The 23,425-nt window shown below is 46.6% G+C and overlaps 1 protein-coding gene across 1 annotated transcript in view; it reads left to right on the plus strand.

Moving 5' to 3' along the window:
* The first annotated feature begins 5,091 nt into the window (after positions 1–5,091).
* GLIS2 (GLIS family zinc finger 2) overlaps positions 5,092–23,425 on the plus strand; it is a 38,409-nt gene continuing 20,075 nt past the window's right edge. Inside the window, exon 1 of the mRNA XM_018561259.1 lies at positions 5,092–5,200. The gene's annotated coding sequence lies outside the window, so the exon portion shown is untranslated. The remainder of the gene's footprint in view (positions 5,201–23,425) is intronic.

Here is a 23,425-nt window from a genome sequence, read left to right on the forward strand (position 1 = left end):
TGGGGGGGGTGTTGGGGTGGTGGTGGTGATGGGCTATGGGGCGTTGAGAAACAGAGGTTTTCATTATATTTTCCATAATACTTTATCTCAATACTGTCTATACTCCCCTCCTACTCCATGTGTATTCTTGGCCAGCATGTGACATTCATTACGTGACGTATGTTTTATATGGGGTTTTTTTAAACTATTTTTGCTTTCCATGTTGTGCCAGTTTATATATCACATAGGTGTCATGTGCACATATTTGTCTAATATGTCTGTGATAAGTGTGTGTTTGTGTGAGCTGTTTAGGCAAGTGTGCTGTGTTTGTTCATGAGGAATAGTTCTGCAGCTTTGTTTATTGGCGTGTGTGCTATGTTTATTGTAAGAGCAAATGACTACCGAAACAGCTGTTCTTTTACCAATATGGAACTAGGCACAGGTATAGAGCTACAGTACATATACACACATATATAAATATATCTTAGTAGTCATTGGTTAATGCAGAAGTTGCCTGATACCATTGATGATACCATTTATTGGCTAAAATGACCAGTGAAACACCATGATGTCAAAAGACGCACTGCATCATTTTAACCAGTTGACATCCGCGGTGTTAAACCCCCTTCCCATCCAGGCCATTTTTCAGTATTCAGCGCTGCGGTACTTTGACTGACATTTATTCCGTCATGCAGCGCTGTACTGAAATAAAAAAGGTATCCTTGCAGTAGGGTTACCCCTGTACCATATATATATATACACTTAGTGGCCAGATTATTATGACCACCCCATCAGTACTTCGTAAAAATCACTTCTACTGTCGTGGTAAGCAACCTGCTTCCCTATTTATAATGGTCTGGCCCTCTAGCAACTTCAGCGCAAAATAATAGCTAATTATAGATAATTTGCCTACAAGCGTCACGTGGTCATAATAAACTGGCCACTCAGCCCATAGGTGACGATTAAAACGCTTTTACTGTTCATCAGTTTAGTGTTATCAGTGACATCTTATATATATATATATATATATATATATATATATATCACTGTCAGTGGAATTTTGTTCAGATATCTAAAAAAAACAATACGCCATACAGATCTGATCGCAGTGTTTTTTGTGTACACCCGTGTGCATGAGCTCTAATGCTGGTCATACACCAGTAAAAGTTCATTTGAAAATATTTAGTTTTTGGAACATTTGTTCCAGTTTCTAATGGTTAGTGGGGTCTAATTGTCATTCAATTTCGAAGATCGAAGGCCCAAGATGGAAAATGTTTCTCCTTTCTTATCTGAACGAATAAAATTATAACCGTGAAATGGGATTTCCGTTCAGGAAAAAATGTGCACATTGTAATGCACATGTGTGAGACACAAAAGAAACCAGTTTAATACATCTGGGATTCCATGCAAGTAGCCAGTCTGGGCAGAATTTTTAAGGGCTTTCAAGCCAAATCCATTGATTCAATGATGGCGAGATTGAATGTTCTGATGCACGATTTCAAAGGAACACTTGAATGAAATTCTAACAGTGTACGGCCAGTTGTCCATGTGCCAAGAGAGGCATATTGAAATTGACTCAATGGTGGCAAGATTGGATGCTCTGATTCACGGTTTCAAAGGAACATTTGTATGAAATTCTAACAATGTATGGCCAGTTGCCCACGTACCTAGGGGGGCAAATGGAAATTGACTGAATGGTAGGAAGACTGGATTAACTATTTTGAAGAAACGTTCCAATGGAATTCTAATGGTGTATGGCCAGTTGTCCATGTGCCAAGAGAGGCATAGGGAAATTGACTCAGTGGTGGCAAGATCGGATGCTCTGATGCATGAATTTGAAGGAACGTTCGAACAAAATTCATACAGTATATGGCCAGCTTTAGATTGAGTGGCTGTCCACATGCCAAAAGAGGCATATGAAAATTGACTCAATGGTGGTAGGATCGGATGCTCTGATAAACTATTTAGAAGAAACGTTCCAACAAATTTCTAACAGTGTATAGCCAGTTGTCCATGTGGTAAGAGAGACACATGGGAATTGACTCAATAGTGGCAAGATCGGATGCTCTGACACTCAATTTAAAAAAAACTTTGAACAAATTATTTTTTTCTAAATTCTTTATTGACTGAAAAAGTGTTCAGTTACACAGTAAATGAGCAAAAGGCAAGTATACAAAGTCCACAGACTCCATAATACAACGGACTACACTGTATCACATACATATAACCTGACTTATAAAGTCATATCTGTACGGTAGTAAATCCGCTCAGTACAGTATTTGGTTCATCCACAATTCAACGCAATACTATATTCCTGTACAAGGAAGCTCAATTGACTATGTACTATTCCTGAGAATAGCTGTGTCCCATGGTCAAAGAAAAAACAGTAGAGAGGAAGAACCAGAAAAGAAAGGAGAGGTCGGGCCCCGTCCGGGTCCGACGCATCTATTAGGGGTCCAAGTTTCTCTGTGGGGTTACACCCCCCTGAGTGATCCAAGGGCAGGTATACCCTTGAGGACTGACAGGGATGTCCGGAGGAGAGAATCCCTGTTGAATCGTCCTGAGAAAGCGTGAGAAGACTCTGTGCAGAGGTTCTGTAGCACAACCACAGCCCCAGGTGGCATTATTTGAACAAAATTTTTACAGTGTATGGCCAGTTGTCCACGTACCAAAAGAGGCATATGGAAATTGACTCAATGGTGGCAAGATCGAATGCCCTGAAGCACGATTTTGTGAAAAAGTTCCAACAACAATTCTAACAGTGTCAGCTTTAGATTCAGGGCTGTCTTTATGCCAAAAGTAGCATATGGAAATCAACTCAATGGTGGCCAGATCAGATGCTCTGATGGACTATGTTCTAACAAAATTTGAACAGAGTATTGCCAGTTGTCCATGTGCCAAGAGAGGCATATGGAAATTGACTCAGTGGTGGCAAGATTGGATGCTCTGATGCATGAATTCAAAGGAACGTTCAAACAAAATTCATACAGTATATGGCCAGCTTTAGATTGAGTGGCTGTCCACATGCCAAAAGAGGCATATGAATATTGACTCAATGGTGGCAAGATCAAATGCCCTGAAGCACGATCTTGTAGAAAAGTTCCAACAACATTCTAACAGTATATGGCCAATTGTCCGTGTGCCAAGAGAGGCATATGGAAATTGACTTAATGGTGGCAAAACTGAACGCTCTGACACTTTTGAAGGAACATTTGAACGAAATTCTAACAGTGTATGGCCAGTTATCCACGTGCCTAGAGAGTCATATGAAAATTGACTCAATGGTGGCAAGACTTGAATGCTCTGATGCTTGATTTCGAAGGAACATTTGAACAAAATTCTGGCGACCTTTAGATTCAGTGATTGTCTCCATGCCAAAAGAGGCATATTGACTCAATTTCAAAGGAACATTCAAACGAAATTGTGGATGACCAGTTGTGACAAGAGAGTTATATGGAAATCGACTCAATGTTGGCATGTTTGGATGCTCTGATAGATGGTTTTGAAGGAACATTTGAATGAAGTTCTAACAGTGTATGACCTGTTCTGATGCTCGATTATGAAGTTACATTCGAACAAAATTCTAACAGTGTATGGCCACTTGTTCATGTGCCTAGAGAGCTATGTGGAAATTGACTCAATGGCGGAAAGCTTGAATGCTCTGATGTCCGATTTCGAAGGAACATTTGAATTAAATTCTAACAGTGTATGGCCAGCTTTAGATTAAGTGATTGTCTCCAAGCCAAAAAAAGACATACAGAAATTGACTCAACGATGGCAAGATCGGATGCTGTGGCCAACGATTTCAAAGGAACATCCAAACGAAATTGTAATATTGTATGGCCGGTTGTCCATGTGCCAAGAGAGGTATGGCACCCTGACTCAATGTTGGCCAGATCGGATGCTCTGACACTATGGAAGGAATATTTGAACGAAATTCTAACAGTCTATGGCCAGTTTTAGATTGAGCGGTTGTCCACGTGCCCAAAGAAGCATATGGAATTTTCTATATGGATAGCCAGGCACGGCCCTCTAACAGTGCAAAGGGGTGTCAGGAGGAAATGCACTGTTCTCTCTGAACACTTGTGGAACTACAGACTTGTGACAATATTGTATCATGCCGTAATGGTGTCTGCTGGTACAAAGCCCCTATTCTTGCATTGTGTGTGTGTGTGTGCCTTGATAAGGCTGTGCAAGGTGGAGCTGAGTGTCATATGTGCAGTCTGTGTGTCTGGTTGGAGTTGTGTATGTGTGGTATGTGTGTAGGGGTGAGAGCCAGGCTGTGAGAGAGCCCTTATATTATTGCAAACCACTCCTTTCCCCCTGTGTGCTGGGAGAGAAGGGGAGAGAGGGCTCTCTGCAGCAGGCGCCTGTCCCCCCTCCTATGGGCAGAGACTGGGAGGAGAAGAATTGGAGGGGGGCGGTGTGGCGATGCCCCCCCCTCCCTCCTCCTCTCCCCTGCAGCCCATGTCTGGCTAGGTGGGAGCATGCGCAGTAGAGTCAGCCCTGGAGTAGAACTGATGTTGGAGGGTCATTCTCAGACAGTTCTGCAGGGCTGCAATAAATCACCCTGCACATTCCCACCCCTCCCTCCCTCTGTCTGTCTCCCTCCCTCTCTCTCTCTCACTCTCTCTCTCTCCTTCCTTCCTTCCTCCCATCAGCTTGCCACCTCTCACTTTTGCAGCTCTTCTCCCTGCTTTCCTAGCCCAGAGCTCCCCCCTCCCCCTTGTCCCCTATCCTTACCCTATAAAATTGGGGGAGCTGATAAGCTCCCCTACATCTTAGCAATCCCTGATAGTAAGAGCATCCTTTATCTTTGCAGACTAAGCAGGCTCTGCCCTGCCACATAATAGAAAAAAACCCCCATTCTTTCTAGCTTCCCCTACTTCCCCAAACCCCACTGACACCCCACTGGATACTATGTCTCCCGGATCTCTCTAATAAAAAGGGGGGTCACTGCTTGACCACATCTGGATCTAAAGCCTGAAGACCCGAAGACCCTTCTCTATACATTGATCCAGACTGGGTTTTTTTTTTGGTAGGAGTCTTTTTTTTATATTTTATAAACCGATATTGAAAAAACCCAAAAAGAAAATATTTTTGGAAGGGTGTGCTTCTTCTGGATTATTGTTTTGTTATTATTATTTTTTTTTTGTTGCTATTTTTTCAAACCAAAGAAGACAGGAATTCGCTAGCCTCCAGACATTGCAACCTGCAGAAGGTGAGAATGTGTAGGGGTGTTTCGGGGGCAGATGAAGGGGGAGGGGGATAATTTTTGAAGGACCTGTTTGTTAACCAGTTAAAGGATGCATTTGCGTACTTTTATGGGTATAAGCCAACTGTATGGGGGGTTAGATATTTGGGGTCAAGGACAGGTGATATTATGCAAAAGGTGGGCTTAGCCACCCCACCGTTGACTGTTCTTTCAACGCGTTGATGACTGTCAGGGTACAGTGTGTGTTATGTGCATATCTGGTGTACAAGGGGAGACCTGTCACACCAATACACCAAGGGGGGGGGGTGATCTGTCAGAACAATGTCTATTGTTATTATAGATTTTGGATTTCTATGTTCCTGCATTTTCTCTGTTTATTTATTTAGGAATACTAAACTAAAAACAAAAAAATCTACTTTGTGAAATCCCATTTCTGTACTCTGGTATAAGTGATGTATATTGTTTATGTGACTTTGTACTAATGGATGATACTCGGCCTCTGGGACAACCAACACGCTGTGCCGTCTTATACAGCCACAAAATAAGTTTATGGAAAATGCCAATTAGAAATGAAACTGTATCCGTAACGTGTATAGGAGGAAAATTGGGGGTTTGTGGCATTCCGCTCTCTGTCATTTCTGTGACAACAAACAACTAAAACTTTATTTATTCTGGAAAAATCATAATGAGCGATACAACTATGATAGTATATTGAGAAAGGACATGAAGAAGGCAATGCAGCCGTGGTTTGGGTTGAAGTTCTTTTTATTTTCTGTGCAGAATCTGTATTATTTGCTTACTAGATCTGACAGTAAAAGGTTTTATTGATTTTACATTTTGGTAAGGAGAGCTCTGCGTCCTGATATCTGTGTATTAGGAGGAGAGGAGAGCTCTGCGTCCTGATATCTGTGTATTAGGAGGAGAGGAGAGCTCTGCGTCCTGATATCTGTGTATTAGGAGGAGAGGAGAGCTCTGCGTCCTGATATCTGTGTATTAGGAGGAGAGGAGAGCTCTGCGTCCTGATATCTGTGTATTAGGAGGAGAGGAGAGCTCTGCGTCCTGATATCTGTGTATTAGGAGGAGAGGAGAGCTCTGCGTCCTGATATCTGTGTATTAGGAGGAGAGGAGAGCTCTGCGTCCTGATATCTGTGTATTAGGAGGAGAGGAGAGCTCTGCGTCCTGATATCTGTGTATTAGGAGGAGAGGAGAGCTCTGCGTCCTGATATCTGTGTATTAGGAGGAGAGGAGAGCTCTGCGTCCTGATATCTGTGTATTAGGAGGAGAGGAGAGCTCTGCGTCCTGATATCTGTGTATTAGGAGGAGAGGAGAGCTCTGCGTCCTGATATCTGTGTATTAGGAGGAGAGGAGAGCTCTGCGTCCTGATATCTGTGTATTAGGAGGAGAGGAGAGCTCTGCGTCCTGATATCTGTGTATTAGGAGGAGAGGAGAGCTCTGCGTCCTGATATCTGTGTATTAGGAGGAGAGGAGAGCTCTGCGTCCTGATATCTGTGTATTAGGAGGAGAGGAGAGCTCTGCGTCCTGATATCTGTGTATTAGGAGGAGAGGAGAGCTCTGCGTCCTGATATCTGTGTATTAGGAGGAGAGGAGAGCTCTGCGTCCTGATATCTGTGTATTAGGAGGAGAGGAGAGCTCTGCGTCCTGATATCTGTGTATTAGGAGGAGAGGAGAGCTCTGTGCCCTGATGTCTGTGTATTAGGAGGGCAGGTGCTGCCTAAGGACTAGAATATTTGGCCTTACACAGAAAACAATGGGGACAGAACTGACCTAACTGTTCCTTACTGTGAATTATTTCAGAGGAAATAATAGTGATTGGGTGTAAATACAAACCGTTACCTCAGGTATCTGCTGACATTTGTAAAATGTAAAGATCTTAATTTTTATGGGATACTGAAAGCAAATGGAACCGGTTTCTGTGTGATAATGCGAACACCCAAGTGACAGGTCCTCTTTAAAAACCAGACACAGCATTAGGGGACATTAGATCCGGCCTCTTCCCGGTCAATGAGTTAGTCTGCACTTCCTGCTCTACTCGCCTTCCTCCCGGCTGCAGAGCACGATGGGACCTATTTGGAGGGAAGGAAATCAGGAAGAGGTGGACTGCATATTGACCTGGTTGATGTCTTTGTTTACCCCTATTTACAAATATAATTACAAAGTAGACACAGAATAATGGTTCTTTAATTTAATTAACAGGTTCAGTGAGGCTCAATTCACAAAGCATTACACAAGGATAAAGAGCTTTATTTTTAGCCATGTGACTGTCATTCTCACATGTCAAAGTAACTGTCACAATTATCAACATTGGATCAAATCTGTTTGTAAAGTAAAAGAACAATCTCTTATGTCATAGCTTTACTTTTAACATTCCTGCCTGCCATGCCGATCCACCAGTGGAGGCCCAAGGATAACCCGGCATTTCTGGGTATGTGGCAAGCTTGAACATTCCTCTAATGTGAACAAGTGGATGTAGCTAGAAGGAAACGTGAGTGAGAAGTATTTTAAACAGAGGTTTTAGATAGAAATCACAGGGATCCATAGTAAAAGAGCGGTGGGGCCCATCCAGTTGGACCTCTTTAGAAAACCATAGTACAGCTAATGTCTTGGTTCCCTGATTATGGGTCGTTCTTTTTTTAATGTGGTCTCTCTCTTGAATGTCTTATGTGTCCCTACTTTCGAGTCCCTTTTAGTATGTATCTTCTTGCTTTTGTGTAGCCTACGTAATGTGTCACCCAGCTATTGAGTCACCTTTCCTTTGCGTGTCTCCTGCTTTGATGTCTCCCCATAGGTCTCTCCATTTTGTGTCTCGTTTTCTGCGTTTGCCCACGTCTTGGTGTCACCTTTTCTGAATGTCTTCTTTCTTGCTTCCCTACTTTTATTCTTTTTTACTTTTGGCTCCTTCTGTATCTCTTTCCCTGCTTTATGTTCATTTATGTTTCTCTACACTTTTTTTGTGCTTTTGTTTTTTCTGTTCCTTTGATTTGTTTCTTGATGTTGATTAGTAGTGGCCCTCTTTTTTGCCACATTGTATCCATTTTCCCAGGGAGTAACCTCTAAGAGACATTGGGCATCCCGTACCTTTAATACTTGGTGTACTGGCAATACTTGGTGTACTGGCATTGGTAATGGCAATATAGGGGGATCTGCATATCTCAGTGTTGAAAAAGAAAGTGCTTGATGCCTGTGACCTCCATTAGTGCATGGAATAGCGGTCAGAGCATCAAGGTACAAGACCACTGAGGCAAAAGTAAGAACTGGAGGTACTTCTTCTCAACCACCAATGAGCATCATAACTATCCTGAAAACGGAATCTGATTGGTAGAAAAATAAGTGAATTTCTTACATACATAGACTAAGTCTCATGTAGAAAACCTGGAAAGTACTGGAAAGTTGCCCACAGTGGTCAATGAGATTTCTGTTGTCATTTTCTTTTTTTATAAAATTTGATACATTAAAAAATATTTTATGGGGACATTTTGCTGCTGAGGTACTGTATCTAAGTTTGCCGTACACAGGGCTATGTCTGAAGACCATGAGACTTTGTGCACATGGGGCAGTTTTAGGCGGTTGGAATATAGATACTTCTTTGTATTTTAACTGCTGTTCTCCAGTAAATATTAACAAGAGAACATTAACAAAAGGTAAAAATTGACTAACGTGCAGAAAAGGGGGTGACTTGACACCGTGACTCCATGTGTGGTGCAGCTGAGTATTTGTGAATGTGTCTGTGCTGGAGCTGCATGAAATAAACCATTTCGTATAGTGAAATGAAAAAGTCAGAAATGTAAAATTCTGTGTATGGTGGACCTGACAATGCAAGATATTGGAGTATGAACTCAGACCTATGCACAGAGTCAAAATGGACAATGAAAATCCAATATATGGTGGACATGAGGCCCTCTCTATGGTAGACCAGGCACATTTGGCCCATGTATATGGTGTGCTGGACTCTTAAGGCCCCGTGTAAGGTGTAACTAAGAACTTCGACCCTGTGTATGGTAGACCAGAACCTTTAAGGCCCTATGTTTGGTGGACTGGATCCATGAAGCCTTGTGTATGGTGGCTGGAGTCCTAAGGTCCTGTGTAAGGTGGAACTGGGAACCTGGGGCCCTGTGTATGGTAGACCAGAACCTTTAAGGCCCTGTGTTTGGTGGACTGGACCCATGACCCTGTGTTTATGGTGGCTGGATTCTTAAGGCCATGTCTAAGGGGGAACTGGAAACCCGAGTACTTCTGTAAGGTAGACCTGGAAATATTTGGCCCTTTGTGTGGTTCAGCTAGGAACACGAGGACCCCACTGTAAGGTGGAGCCAGGAATGAGAGGTCCTGTGTATGGCTGAACTAAACACTGGAGGACCTTTGTGTTGTAGAGTTGGGAGTAGGAAGCCCTGTACTTGTTTCAGTGGGAGTATATAGTGCTTTCTATGGCGGTGTAAGGTCTTGTGCATGTAGTATTCACTGGTACGTGAAGCCTTGTGTATATATGTCATAAGGCAGGGCTAGACCAACCTCGGCACTCCAGCTATGGTGAAACTACAAATCCCATGATGCTTGTGGGAGTCATGCCAGTGTCTGTCAGTCTTGAAATGCCTCATGGGATGTGTAGTTTCACCACAGCTGGAGGGCTGAGGTTGCATACCCATGTCATAAAGCAATCATTGTATTTCAGGTTGATACATAAATGCTGTTTTGCTGAACAAAATGGCTGCCTTTACTTTAGCTATTGATAAATGCAGCTTGAAAAGATATCATACATGTGCTAGGTAAAAAATACAGCTTGATGTAAGAAGAATATTTATTGTATTAAAGGAGAACTATGGGGTCAGTGTTTTTCCCCATAGTTCTCCTTAGGGTAACGGGAGGACACAAACTAGCATCCTCCCGTTACCCTAAGCTCAGTATACCGTGAGCTACAGCTCGCGGTATACTGAGACGCCGCAGCCGGAGCGGATCCCGGCGTAGATGACGGGATCCGCCCAGCTGCATGAGTGACAGCTGGCTCTGCCTATCTAGAGGCAGAGCCAGCTGTACCCGCCCCCTCCCCCGTCCGTTCCGCCAGTCAGCGCTTGCAGATCGGAGCGGGGAGAGGGGAATCCAGCCCCTCCCCCTGTCACGGCAGAGAGCCGTGACAGGATCGAGAGGCGAGCGAACCCGGGATGTGTTCGCTCACCTCCCGATCTACTGAGCCGACCTGTGACAGTCTCATTGTCACAGGTCGGCTAGAACTATGAGGTGAGTGAAAAGCACTCACCTCATAGTTCTCCTTTAAGTATCAGTGGTTGAAAGTATGAGAGATGTTTCACTTTAAACTGTCTCAATCTGTGTACATTGTTCACATCTAACCACTTAATATAACGTTGGATTTGTAGAAGACTGAAAATGAGTAATAATTTTAATTTGGCCTCAGCCTTTTGTATTCCCCTGTACAGCAGCACTCAGACTGAGAGAGAGAGAGCGAGGGATGGGCAGCACAAAGGGCCAATAAGATGTGCTGCATACACATCTGCTTACAGAAAATGTTGACAATAGAGATCGCACAATGAGCAGAGGGATGACCTCATCAGTCTGATGCTGCTCCTTCACTGTGCAGTCACAGGCTGGGGCTAGGGAGGTGACTTAGCTGTATTGCTCAACTGCAGTAGAGGCAAGTCAGGTCACCATCCTGGCTCTGCAGTCTGGCATTCTCAGGGCTGGATGGATATGAATACAAATCCTATGCCAGGGAAAACAACTCACATATACAGTATTTATTTTAACTGTGTAGTTAGATGACTGCCTAGACTTCAGCTATAAGGGTCCGTTCACACCAGCAAACTGGACTGAATGCACGGCTGGCAGTGTGCGCTGACTGGCACAGTGCTGATGCACCGATTGCGGCCATCAGCACTGTTTATTTTTTGTTAGAACTTTATTTACATTTAATTGAGTACTGTCGGCACAATGGGGTGCAATGCGGGTGCCAATTTAAAACGAGGTAAATTGCCCTGCCTGTGTGTTGGGGCTGTGCTAGTTACCTCTTCCGATGCTTATGGGCCCTTAAGTCAGGGTGGACAAATGAAGATGGAATTCAGAAACCAGTCTGTTCAATCAGCCAGGAGCCAGAAGGGTTTTTTAGGAGCCAGCTTCATGGACAACAACCAGAGAAAACCTCAACAGTTAGGCACCAGCTAGGGATGCACCAATACCGATACTAGTGGCAGTATCAGTACCGATGCCGAGTATTTGGGCGAGTACCCGTACTCGCCCAAATGCTCAGATGCCTAGCCCGATACTTCCGGTATCAGGAAGCTGGGCAGCGCATCATTACTTGTCTTGTGACGAGAGAGCATGGATCCGGATTCCTGGCCAATCAGGAAGCCGAGCAGCGGGTAATGACGAGCTGTCCGGCTTCCTGATTGCTCGGAAGCTGGCCAATCAGGAAGCCAGGCGCCCGGCTTTCTGATTGGTCGGGAAACCGGCTTCATGCTCTCTTGTCACCTCATGACGAGGGAGCATGAAGCCGGCTTCCCGGCCTATCAGGAAGTTGGGTGCCGCTTCATTACACAGCGCCCGGCACCCTGATTGGCTAGAAAGCCGTCTACATGCTTTCTCGTCACCTAGTGACGAGAAGCATGGGGACGGATTCCCTGCTAATCGGGAAGCCGGGTGGCGAGTCTTTACACGCTGCCCGGCTTCCCGGCTAATCAGGAGGCCAGGTGGCGAGTCATTACAGGCCGCCTGGCTTCCTGAATGGGACTTCCGGTACTCGGTATTCGGTATCGGCGAGTACCTGGAAAAAAAATTGTTACTTTTTAAGAGCATTGGCGACCTGGCTCCTGGGATTTGTCTAGCCGTGCCTTAGGTACACCTGTAATGAGAGAAATATATTGGCTGCCTGTGCTGGCCGACTTATGGAAATGCTAGTTGCCCGGCTACGTTCAGGATAAGTGACTCAAAATGAGTCCAGTGAACGCGCACGACAGCCAAGGAACCTGTCAGCAGGGTGGGATATGTCTAGGAACCTTCTCTGATGGTAAAAAGTAGTATATGAAATTATACTTTTCTAGCCCTGATGTGAGGAACCAGAGCTGTGAAATTCTTCCCTAGCTGCAGTAGCTTGGCTGTACAGGAGGACTCCTCCCAAGACCTGGTGGGGGCCAACATCTCCAGACGGTGGCTGTGGTGGCACAGGCAGCAATGGTGTAAATCGCAAGGGGCATTCTGTAGACCTTGAAACCAAATAATGGCCCTGCAAGGTAAAGGCTCGCAGTTGTAGGTGGTGGTCTACTTAAAAAATGATTTAAGCTCTAACTAGATGACATAGAGTTTGTTAAAGCACTGGCTATAATTAACAAATGCCAGTTTTTACCTTTAGAAAACACTTTTTTTCGTTGTTTTTTTTTTTGCATTTCAGTTCTATTCACTTCCTCCAGGCATTTTCAGCCTTGTCCAGCACTTGCTCAAGCGGTGGCTGCACGTTACAGTGCTCTGGACCAACTCTCTGATGAGTGGCAATGGCACCATTAGTGTCGACACGGCCGCTTTTAATCTAGTCCTATTGACTCGGCCAAAGTCCGAGTAGTGTGTGGCCCGTCGGCACCCCTCTGAGGAGAGAATTTCACCTAGCTTAATACACCCTGCACTGGAGATCAATAATTGGTTGCCATGGCAACAGTTTTAGAAAGGAGCCACTTGACTGCAACAGGCCCTGTTGTCAATTTTTGTCGAAGGAGTCGGTCCAATGAACAGAGCCATTCAGCTGCAATCACTGTTCGGGTATTCTGACACCGACGGGTGTTCCCGGTGTATGCTAAAGACGCCGTGGGGCTGAAAGAGAAAAAACGCACGCTGTATGGCCAGCTTTAGTCACCAATGAAAGTGTATGTCCCGGGGTGACAAGTCAGGAGAACAAGAAGAACAGAGTGTTGTCACCGTATACCAGAAAGTGCCTGAACAAGGACCTTAATGGCGGGATCCGCAGGTATTATTTAAATGGAAGCTGAAGATGATAGACGACTGAAAACTACGGTTGCAATTACATTGATACGTTAAATTTTCTTTGAGGTTCCAGTGATTGGGTTTAGATCTATTATACAGTAAGTCCAGATAGGTGCATTGCTGATATTTTCTCATCAGGGATTGCCAGGGCCTTCATTTTATGCTGTACGCGTATAGCAGACGCACAGGGCCTGTAGCAGTCGTGTGGGTCCTTCATGGAACTGTTGCCATGGCAACCATTGGTTGATCTCCAGCGCAGTTTGCATTAGGTTGGGTGAAAATGATCTCTTCTGTGTGGCAGCAGCTCTCGTATGCCAATTCCAAAGATATGCAATAAAGTAAAGCAGGACACTTGGGTATGTACTATTATAAAACATGAGGGAGATCAAATACGGAAATGGTCTCCGTCTGCCCTCACTTGAACCCTTCGCCTTGTTCGTCCGATGAGCAAATGCTGTGTATTTGCACTGGAGGAATTGTTCCCTTTGTTCTAAAGAGAAGGCAACAACGAGCATTGTTCACCGGCCTGCAGCGCGGAAGTGATGGTTATTTATCTGGTTTTAACCCTTGAGCTGGCCCCACACTGCTCACATTTTGGCCGATTCCTGTGAAATTACCAAAATGTAACTGCTTAGATCGCACTTGAGGGGGGTGGACATAATGAAGGCGAGGGCGTGCGCGAACAGGAAAGTTTGAACATTTTTCACAGCCAGCGATGGCTGTTACATTCAAGCGTTCGGGTGGCTATAGAGCCGCCCAATTGCTTGTACAGTGCAGGGAAAGTTTGCACCCCTCCCCTCTGCCGTTGTTGCTGGCTATCCTGGGCTCCGCTGTCTCCAATGCGGGCCCAGGACCAGCACGGTGGGTCTCTGCACATAGGTCAGAGGGAGATCAGCACACTTCCAGCAGCTGATCTCCTCTCCGATCACTGAACCCAGAAGCAATGTGTATTATATCACTTCCAGTTTCATGCTGTGATTTCTCCGGCTGCTGTATCCAGAGAAGAAGCTGGTAAAATATAATCTCTGCTTCATCAGCTTCTTTTGGGTTCTATAGGTGACATTAGGAGTTTAATGGCCTGGGCAGATAGGAGGAATAACACAATGGTTTTCAAGTGATTAAACCGTGGGTGGGCCAACAGGCTCGACAAACTTTGATAAATTGAAGGAAAATTGCTGGCCAGACAGTGACTGCAGCCAATCAGGTATTCCGGCAGTTTCGTCCCAGTAGCAGGAGATTCCCCCATCCACGCTGTGTAGCATGGGTGGGGGAATTGTGCGGATTTCTCTTGCTCAGACCACAGGCTGGACATGAAAAAAATAATCATGTATGTCTGGCTTGTGAGGTGCCTGGTTACTGCAAAGGAGGCTCATAGTGGTCGCATCGTTTACATTTATTGAGGCTCAAAGTATATATAAGGCTCCATTCACACTGGAGCGACTGCCCACGCATATTCAGCTGTACAAACGTTTGCGTCCCGTGTGGTCTTCCGCCCGGAAAACCGCATGTGAAACGCAAACGCTATATGTGAATAGCGCCTAAAGCCAAAGCATTTTTTTTACACATTGGACAGTGTAGGGAATGGCCCCTGCCAGTCATCTGTGTCCCATTGAGGAGATCTCTACCCACTTCCTGTCCTGTTGACATAGCAGGAAGAAAGACAAAATCTTTCCAAAGTGAGGAAAATTCTCTCTTAGAGTCGTCACCGGAACAAGTGTCTCATTGGAAGATTTCTCCTTCTATGCCTGTTCTGGTGGCAACTTAAAACGTTGGATTTTCCCTCACTTTCAGTCCCAGCAGTGGCGTCACAAGGGGGGTGCGGCCCGCTGAATATTGTTAAAATGCAACTGTGCAGAGCTCCTTCAGTCTTTGTGTTTTTGCAGTCTAACGCTGTCTGGTCGAAATCTCCAACTTGCAAGTACCCGGCAGTGAGGTAGTTGGAGATTTCGACAAGTTGGAGCTTTCGATACAGCACCTGCCTTCTGAACTACAACTCAATGTCTGAACAATGTAACATCATCATTGCTTGCAGGAAGCAATGCATGATGGGCTATGTAGTCCCATTGCATCAAGCAGCAGGTAAAGTGACGCAAAGCACACTGGGAATCCAGGAAGCTAATGAAAGTGATGGGCAGACGGATGGTAGCACTCACTACATAAAAGGGATTTTTTTCACGTATTGAATGTATTATCAAACACAACTCTAGCTCTGCCTATCCAGATGCAGAGCCAGCTGTGCCCGCCTGCCCCCCCCGTCCGGCCAGTCAGCGCTGGCGGATCGGAGCGGGGAGGGGGGAATCCAGCCCCTCCCCTGTCACGGCAGTGAGCTGTGACAGGATCGAGAGGTGAGCGAATGCCGGTATGTGTTCGCTCACTTCTCGATCTACTGAGCCGACTTGTGACAGTCTCATTGTCACAGGTCGGCTAGAACTATGAGGTGAGTGAAAAGCACTCATCTCATAGTTCTCCTTTAATGCATTCACTGCATTAGGGTAAAAACGGCCCAGCACCATTTTTTTACCCCAGTCCCCCCTAGTCTCCCCACACTTACCTGTCAGCTGCGCTTGTCCCCGCCGCTGGTCCCAAAAGCGATCCACCCCACCCCGAACTTCCGGGTTGCGGGGGAGGATACTGATGGCAGAGGAGCCATAGGCTCCTTCTGCCATCAATCAAAGAAGGAAGGGGTGTGGCCTGCCACAGGACTGTGTGTGACTATAGACGCACACAGCCGCTGTGGGGACGGGTGCCTCCATTAGAACGATGGTGGCACCCGTGAAGGGGACGGAGGGAAGAGCATGACGGTGACCCACTAGAAAACGAGGAATGAAGAACTTTAAAAGAAAAACAACAGCCTCCAGCAAAGGAGGGTTTCCTTAAGAAAATGGGCTTTAATAGAAAGCCAGATTCCCAATCTGTATAGATCAGGAGTAGGCAACTCCGGCCCTCCAGCTGTTATTTAACAACAAATCCCAACGTGCCTCTGCCTTTGGAAGTCTATTCTGTAACTGTCAGTCTTGTAATGCCTCATGGGACTTGTAGTTCCCCAACAGCTGGAAGGCCCCTGTTGTAGATGATACTAATTTGTATACAATGGATCTTATACAAGCTCACACACACACACATTTCCCTCTGTGTATACTTCTATCTATAATACATGAAACTCTTGTGTCCAGTTTTGTACAGGGTGCAGAAAGGGTAGAACCGTCGTCTGGTTTTTATTTCTGTCCGGGTCCACTCTGGGGAGATTTCCTCTGAGTCAGCTTGGCAGGAAGTGCGGACAACTTTCCAAAACAGGGACAATAGCAATGCAAAATACACTTTTTGAACAGGGCGGGGAAGGCTGCTTCTCTCGGTGAGAAGTGTGGGGGGCGGGGGATTTCCTGAAGTAATAAAAAAATGACAGAGGATTCACACTTCCCCTCTTAATCCAAAACTAATAAAAAGAGGTTAGCCTCGTGTGCTGCTTCAATAGAACCTGCTGAATCGGCCGAAATGCGAGCCGCAGATAGCCAAAAATGTACAAAAATGCTTGTGGCATGCGTTCCCGCTTGTGGCATGCATTTCCTGGTGTTTCCATTGAAATCTATTGGGGAAACAAATTAGCTGCAAACTGCCAAAAGAAGCTCATGTACTTTTTTCTGTGTTTTGATGCTGGCGTCCGAACACTCAGGTGTGAACAGGGGCCATTGAAAATCATGGGATTTCTTGTGTCGGGCATTTTGTAGCTCATTTGTAACAGCTACAAAACGCTTAGGTGTGAACGGGGACAAATGCTGAGGAAATCACTTACAATGGACTCTGCTTCTTGATGTTAAAAAGTTTTAGTTTCCTGCAGAATCAGCTGGTCCCCTGAGCACTGACCCTGATATCTTGTTTTAGGGTGGCTCCTTTCCCTTGCAGGGTTCTATGGAGTCACCCTTGCGTGTGTTAGTAAGCTGTGTGTGTCCACAAACACACAGCAAGGCAGGACACACCCCTGCTCCCCGCTCCTATCGCCTTCTCCAAACTAGTAGATGGATGGCTGCAGTAGAATGTGCTCTCTCTTGTGATTTTTGTGCTGAACAGGAAGTCCATGGAAGCAAATATGAGAGAATTGGAGTCATTTATTAATGAAAACATGTTTGAGCGTTTAATACTGTAACAGAAGTCGATCTACACATCCCCTGAGCCAGATGCACAATTATGGGTCGAACAGTAACTGCATCCTATCAGATGAAGTCACTGCTCGGGTAGTCAAGCAGCCGTGCAAATAAATAGCAGATTAATCCACTCCCTTTACTTCCTGGAACTCTGGATCTGCCTCCTGGAACGTGTGACAGTGCACATCAATTGAATACACCTCCCTTTACTTCCTTGAACTCTGGGTCTGCCTCCTGGAACATGTGACAGTGCACATCAATTGAATCCACCTCCCTTTACTTCCTGGAACTCTGGATCTGCCTGGGTATGCCTCCTGGAACGTGTGACAGTGCACATCAATTGAATCCACCTCCCGTTACTTCCTGGAACTCTGGATCTGCCTCCTGGAATGTGTGACAGTGCACATCAATTGAATCCACCTCCCTTTACTTCCTGGAACTCTGGATCTGCCTCCTGGAACGTGTGGCAGTGCACATCAATTGCATCCACCTCCCTTTACTTCCTGGAACTCTGGGTCTGCCTCCTGGAACGTGTGACAGTGCACATCAATTGAATCCACCTCCCGTTACTTCCTGGAACTCTGGATCTGCCTCCTGGAACGTGTGGCAGTGCACATCAATTGCATCCACCTCCCTTTACTTCCTGGAACTCTGGCTCTGCCTCCTGGAACGTGTGGCAGTGCACATCAATTGCATCCACCTCCCTTTACTTCCTGGAACTCTGGCTCTGCCTCCTGGAACGTGTGGCAGTGCACATCAATTGCATCCACCTCCCTTTACTTCCTGGAACTCTGGCTCTGCCTCCTGGAACGTGTGGCAGTGCACATCAATTGAATCCACCTCCCTTTACTTCCTTGAACTCTGGGTCTGCCTCCTGGAACACGTGACAGTACACATCAATTGAATCCACCTCCCTTTACTTCCTGGAACTCTGGATCTGCCTCCTGGAACACGTGACAGTGCACATCAATTGAGGGGGGGAATGCCTCTCCCCCGAGATCTCGCAAGATTATGCCGTTTCCAGATTAGATTTCCCAGGAAGGCTCTGGTGATGTAGCCTTCCCAGGATGCATCTGTGAGGCCAGGACTACATCACCAGTGCCACATCCAACCAGGATGTGTAACAACACAGCTGCATACAGATGTGAGTTTAGTGAGAGGGGGTAAGGATATACTTTAGGGGCCCACTACACTGTACATTTAAGGTGGAACTTTACCCCCTTGGACTAAAAATCCCATCAGCGCGCAGCTCTGCACACCGATATGAAACCATCTGACATTCATTAGCTAAACAAACATATTTTTATTTTACTTAGAATTTCTTTTGTTCCACTTCCTGGTCCTCTTTGGTACAAATGATGTAATGTGCCCAAGCATTGCATCCTGGGAAGGTTACATCAGCAGAGCATTGCTGGGAAATATCATCTGTAATCTCAAGAGATCTCAGGGAAAGGCATTTTCTCCCCTGGGATGCACATGTGCCAGAGTTCCAGGAAGTGAAGGGAGATCTAGTGACCTGCCCGTATACATGGGGTGTATACATGAGAGTGACAGGGAAAGGTGACGGGTATACATGGGGTGTATACATGAGGGTGACAGGGAAAGGGGACGGGTATACATGAGGAGTATACATGAGGGTGAGGGGGAAAGGTGACGGGGATACATGAGGCGAATACATGAGGGTGACCGGGAAAGGTGAAGGGTATACATGAGGGGGAGAGGGAAAGGTGACGGGGATACATGAGGCGAATACATGAGGGTGACCGGGAAAGGTGAAGGGTATACATGAGGGGGAGAGGGAAAGGTGACGGGGATACATGAGGCGAATACATGAGGGTGACCGGGAAAGGTGAAGGGTATACATGAGGGGGAGAGGGAAAGGTGACGGGGATACATGAGGCGAATACATGAGGGTGACCGGGAAAGGTGAAGGGTATACATGAGGGGGAGAGGGAAAGGTGACGGGGATACATGAGGCGAATACATGAGGGTGACCGGGAAAGGTGAAGGGTATACATGAGGGGGAGAGGGAAAGGTGACGGGGATACATGAGGCGAATACATGAGGGTGACCGGGAAAGGTGAAGGGTATACATGAGGGGGAGAGGGAAAGGTGACGGGGATACATGAGGCGAATACATGAGGGTGACCGGGAAAGGTGAAGGGTATACATGAGGGGGAGAGGGAAAGGTGACGGGTATACCTGAAGGTGACAGGGAAAGGGGACGGGTATACATGAGGTGTATACATGAGGGTGACAGGGAAAGGTGACGGGTATACCTGAAGGTGACAGGGAAAGGTGACGGGTATACATGAGGGTGACAGGGAAAGGTGACGGGTATACATGAGGGTGAGAGGGTAAGGTGACGGGTATACATGAGGGTGACAGGGAAAGGTGAAGGGTATACATGGGGTGTATACATGAGATCGACATGCACAGGCCCATACAGGTAGCGATGTGTACAGGCCCCGGTGGTGGCATGCAGTCGGGGGAGGGGGGACATTCTTGGACGGATAGAGCGGACATGTTGGAACTCGCTGGGATTTGGTTTCTAACCAGTAGAAAAATCGTTGTTTTTTGAAGGAATGTTGAACTCTTTCCTGTCCAGCCTGCGGTATATTTCTTCCTGTGTGACTCCCCCTCGGCGATGGTACGCGGCCGCGTGACACCCAGGGGACTTTTCTGGCTGTTCGGAGTGTTTTTTGGGGTTACATTGAAATGTTTTTATTTTGAGCAGAAATTACATTTTTCTGGTAATTCTGATCGGAAAAAAGAACAATGTGAATGGAATCTGGAAAGGTTTGTTGTAGGACTGATGCTGATGTGGCCAGCACGCGGGTGTGTACACGCAGAGGAACCAGGATGTCTTGTGGTACGGGGCCGCTGTTGCTGTGACATTTTGGCGGGAGGATAGAAATCAGCTCCAGAGACGCCGCGCTCTCTGACACATGTGTGTTACATGGCAAGCGTGGACATGTGCTGACCAAATGGGAACACTCAGCCGGGATCTGACAGTACCAGCCCTCAGTGCTCAGTGCCTGCTAGGAATACACGCAGAGCTCCCAATCCGATGTCTGTGTGCACAGGGCCAGACCAGTCACTGTCATGTGTCAAAGGTTATAGAGCACGCGTGTTGCTCAGACACGCATGTTACTCGGACACACATGCTATATTTCACAACGATCACGGATGGTTTTCCGTTTGAAACTTTAGATAGAAGCTCCCTTCCTCTGTTCATCAATAAAGCCAAACATTTCTGGTGGAGAAGGGTGTGATCAGGGGCAGGCATCCTCTGCTCTCCAGCTGTGCTAAAACTACAAATCCCAGCATGCCTCTGCCTTTGCGAGTCATGCCTGTAGCTGTCAGAGACTTGCAATGCCTCATGGGACTTGTAGTTCCACAACAGCCGGAGTGCTGAGGTTGCCACCATTGGGTCGCAATATTTGTCAGGTGCTTATTGCTGTTTGTTTTCCCATTGGGGAGATTTCTCCTGACTTCCTGTCCTGATGACACCATGCGGGCCATAGTGTGACACGGGTCACCAGGACAGGAAGTCAGGAGAAATCTCCTTAAAGGAGCTGCAAAGTCCCAAGCGTTGTCCCGCCCAAAGAGGAATGGCAGTGTTCTGCTTGAAATGTCTCCTGTAGCATGTCGGCAGTCTCTAAATGTCTCCTGTAACATGTTGGCATTCTCTAAACGTTTCCTGTAGCATGTCGGCAGTCTCTAAATGTCTCCTGTAACGTGTCGGCAGTCTCTAAATGTCTCCTGTAACGTGTCGGCAGTCTCTAAATGTCTCCTGTAACATGCCGGCAGTCTCTAAATGTCTCTTGTAACACGTCAGCAGTCTCTAAATGTCTCCTGTAACATGTCAGCAGTCTCTAAATGTCTCCTGTAACATGTCGGCAGTCTCTAAATGTCTCCTGTAGCATGTCGGCAGTCTCTAAATGTCTCCTGTAACATGTCGACAGTCTCTAAATGTCTCCTGTAACATGTCAGCAGTCTCTAATTGTCTCTTGTAATATCTCAGCAGTTTGATAACATGTCTTCAGTCTTCTGTTGCAGTTGCAGTATCTGATGCAGTGCAATAAAAGCTGAGCGTAACACAGTTTTCATCTCTACTGACCATATAATGTGACCATGGGGTGAACTCTGAGAACAGAATGGTCCCTGTTTATGGTGTCCCCGTTCTCTAACAGTCATCACGCATGTGGAAAAAATAGGAGCTTTGTGTGGCTACTTTCCTTCCCCCATAGCACATAATAGCGATTAATGGAGGGGGGGAGGGGGGGCGAGTGTCTGCCCGGGGAGATCAGATACATGGCGTGGTACTATCAGAGTGCCACACACACACAATTGTCACATTGGAAGTTAGGACTCGAAGTGCCTCCAGGGAACTCCTCTGCTCAGGGCTGCCATTGCTGCAGAGCTTCCGGGAGACCTGGGAACCCCTGCTTGTGATGCAGGAGAGGTGTTCCTGAACACACCCACTGTATGTTCCTGGATCTCACATACAAACAGCAGCAGTACTTAGGATTATGATGGCAATCCATTACACAGAATGTGTTTTGACTCAAAGTGACTTAAAGCTGAACTCCGGGATAAGCGAATATTATCTACATACAAGAGTCCTGTGTATTCTTCCTGGAATCTTGTTGGGCTTTGTGTATTTCCTCCAGATCTGTGCAGTAATCCAGTGTGAGACTTGGAGCTTCCTGTAATAAAGAGCGCTCACTGCTGCTCTCTCTTTCTGCAGGGTGACTGGTCTTGTCTCCGCCCCTCCTGTAGTTTTCTGCAGGCAGCCTGTAGTGGGTGGGGCTTGCTGGGCCCCTCCCATGGCTCTGCTCCCTGCACAGACTATATACAGCCCAGTGATGCATTCGGTGCACACAAAGTGGATTTATATATTTTGTGGCTTTTGAGAAATATATTTAAATGAAAGTTGTTGTGCTTTTTCATTCAGCTTTAAATCGCGTGTGGCCAGCTTGAGAAGGTCTGCAGTTCTTTCCATAAAAAATAAAGACCTTTATGTGTTCCTATGGAGATGTGAGAAGGAAGCGGGAAGGTGAGCAGTTTGCGGTCTCTGCCCTTTCCACTCGGGTGCTCTGTCTGTTCTTGACGCATGTTTTCAAACTGCAATCACGATAATCACCCGTCGTCCACGTTCTGCTCCATTTAGAATGTGTATACGCTGACCACCAATGTCCTGGCAGGTCCACCTGGATGTTCCCTGCTGCCCTGGCAGGTCTACCTGTCTGTTCCCTGCTGCCCCGGCAGGTCTACCTGGCTGTTCCCTGCTGCCCCGGCAGGTCTACCTGGCTGTTCCCTGCTGCCCCGGCAGGCCTACCTGGCTGTTCCCTGCTGCCCCCGCAGGCCTACCTGGCTGTTCCCTGCTGCCCCGGCAGGTCTCCCTGGCTGTTCCCTGCTGCCCCGGCAGTCCTACCTGGCTGTTCCCTGCTGCCCCGGCAGGTCTCCCTGGCTGTTCCCTGCTGCCCCGGCAGTCCTACCTGGCTGTTCCCTGCTGCCTTGTCATCCCTGCCCTCTCCTCCTGTGTGACAGCTGGATACACACTGTGACTCTGCCAGTGACTGCGGGGGACACTGCAGCCTCTATATGTGTCTATCTTCTCTGCACTGACATTGTTCTGCACCCACAGACACTTCAGATGAATGTAAACCTTTCACTCGGCACCGTCTCTGCTGTCCTTGGTGAATGAATCTGACTAGCAGAGGAAGAAAGAGCCAAGGGCGCCAGTGCAAAATCTTACAGTGTACTTCATACAGCAACCAACCCTCTGCACTCAGATGTTTAAAGTGACTCTGTGGCCAGAGAAAAGAAATAAAATAAGAAAAACACACCCTGACATAGAAGAGTCACCAATCCGGCAGACAGGGACTTCCATTTCTGCTAGTCAGATTCATTTACATTGCCTGAAGGATCTCCTCGTCTGGGAATGTGACAGAGAGAGGAAATCTCAGCACTGACACGGTCAGGTTCCTCTTCACTACTCTATCCACAAAAAAGCAAAAACATGTTCCCACTTTATAAAGCTGAAGTTTATTCTGCTTACATTTTGCCTTCCCTGGTCCCCCCCCCCCCC

This window comes from Nanorana parkeri, unplaced genomic scaffold (genome assembly GCF_000935625.1).
Source record: "Nanorana parkeri isolate BGI_ZX_2015 unplaced genomic scaffold, ASM93562v1 scaffold19, whole genome shotgun sequence".
NCBI lineage: Eukaryota > Metazoa > Chordata > Amphibia > Anura > Dicroglossidae > Nanorana > Nanorana parkeri.